Source organism: Macrobrachium nipponense, chromosome 44 (genome assembly GCF_015104395.2).
Source record: "Macrobrachium nipponense isolate FS-2020 chromosome 44, ASM1510439v2, whole genome shotgun sequence".
In the NCBI taxonomy this organism is placed as follows: Eukaryota; Metazoa; Arthropoda; class Malacostraca; order Decapoda; family Palaemonidae; genus Macrobrachium; species Macrobrachium nipponense.
Genome location: NC_087221.1, coordinates 46,070,654 through 46,073,153, shown reverse-complemented (window position 1 = coordinate 46,073,153; position 2,500 = coordinate 46,070,654).

Below are 2,500 nucleotides of genomic sequence, written 5' to 3'. Positions count from 1 at the left end.
ACAACAGCAACAACAACAACACGAAAAACAACAGCAATAATAAAAAAGCATCAATCATCCACTTAACTTTTTGCTGACACATTCAATCTCAGTTAACGATGCAAAAAAAAGGATAGAGAAAAAAGAAAAAAAACAAGAGATATTGTAATTAGTTCGTAAATGGTCATCATCAGACGACTGTAAATAAAAAGATGAAATGAATCAGGGGAAATGAAAGCACAGAGGTAGAATGAGGAGGGACCCCCTCATTTGCATGACGACTCCCTCGCGTCTCGTTTGTCAAGACCCTCGTCCCCTGATGCTGTGTTTTCTGTTCCGCTCGCTAGATGTCAGCAGTGGCGCTCTCGAATCATCCAGCTTTCTTCCTTTTAATTACTCATCCGTCATCATCAGCTTTATGGCGGTGGACGACAGATATAAATTCTCGCGAATTATTATCTGGGTAATTGCTTTGTGTATCCTTCTTTATTTAATAAACGCGTAATTGATGGCCAGTTGGTGCGTTCTCGAGTGATTGGAGATATTTTTGCTGATTAAGCAAATAAAAGGATGCGATCAATATCACAAAGGGTGCTCACTGCTATTCACTCGTCTCTGTAGGAAATTGTGAATATATTTTGGTGAGGGTTTCTCGTTGGTTTGTCGCTGAATCTGGAAGATAGTCCTTCAATATTTTATTTTATTAAAATTATGATAAATAAAAATGTCCATCAATATTTTATTTCATTAAAATTATGATAAATAAAAATTGTACACGGTTTTGCAGAAAAATTATAATTTCTTCGGTCAAAATATTTTTCTTTTATTAAAAACTACGATAAATAAAATGCATGCTATCCACAGATAAATTACGACGCCTATGGCGTTTCTGCTAGAGCTAAGAAAATGCTAAATTATTTAAGTAATATATTCAGTGCCATATTAATGGTAGTTAGGGACGTAATAAAGAGTTAGTAAGCCACAAAATTTAAGGTTTTTAACATTTTAATAAATAGTTTTCATTTATCATTTTCAGTCGTATTGCAATAACAATACTGTAAACTAATGATTATTTACTTTATATTAAATTACAAGTTCATTTTCTTGTGTGTTTTTTTTTTCATTATTTTCAATGACGTCCAAACTACATTAATTACACATTATGCGAGAGTAATATCATTTATATTCTTTCATCATACCCATACCTATATCCCAACCACACCCATACCATATTCATACCCTTACTCATATCTGAACCATACCCGTACCCATAACCATACCCATACCCAGAACTATATCCGTACCCATACCCCTATCCATACCATATTCATATCCGAGCCATACTCATACCCATACCCATACCTCTAAGTAAATGGGGATACATCATTGTGGATTGTATCCCCATAAGATATTAGAGTAATATCCATATCAGAATCATTGGCTCAAGTAGTGACGCAACTATACTAATCAAATCAAATAGCAAAAAGAGAATGGTATGCGTCTGGTCAGGTGTTTCATCTAATACCAGCATCGCTATCGCTCGCATTTGCTAGTTCCCATACCCATACCCATATCTGTATCATACCCATACCTATATCCCAACCATACCCATACCATATCCGTACCGTAGTACCCTTACCCATAGCCATATCCGTACCATACCGATACCCATATCAGAAGTATAAACATACCCATATCCGTACCATGCCCATATCAGAACCAATACCCAATACCCATAACCATATAAACCAACCCATACCAATACCATACCCATATCAGAACCATACCCATACCCATAACCATATCCGAACCATACCCATACCCATGTCCGTACCATACCCATAACCAAAACCATATCCGAGCCATATCCAAACCATATCAATACCCATACCCATACCCATATTCGTACTATACCCATACCGAAGGAAACGAATATAATAGATTTGTTAGGAGGAGAGTGATTCAATGAGTGTTATACATGAGGCACTAATTAATTTGGAATCCGAATGACAACTTATGTGATTGGGTGGGGGGGAGGGGGGGGGGCAATATTTGCGCGAAAATTTTTAATTAAACGACGATTCAGACGAACGATAATATTTGATTAAGAGGGGTTTGGAAGAATGCCATTTTATGAGAGGGTGGGACTCGATAGTAATAAATCTTCGATTGGGTCATAATTCACAATGTTCTTAAACACAAAGATAATCATAAATGTAATAAACACGCACACACGCAGACACACACACACACACACACACACACATATATATATATATATATATATATATATATATATATATATATATATATATATATAATATATATTTATATGATTGCATTAAATTAATTATAATCTGTAACAGATAATTTACAATGCGAAACTGTTATTAATTGATAAACAGATATTCGAAGATACATACTATAAATAAATTAATATATTTGCATAATATATATATATATATATATATAATAATGATATATATATATCATGTATATATATATATATATATAATATATA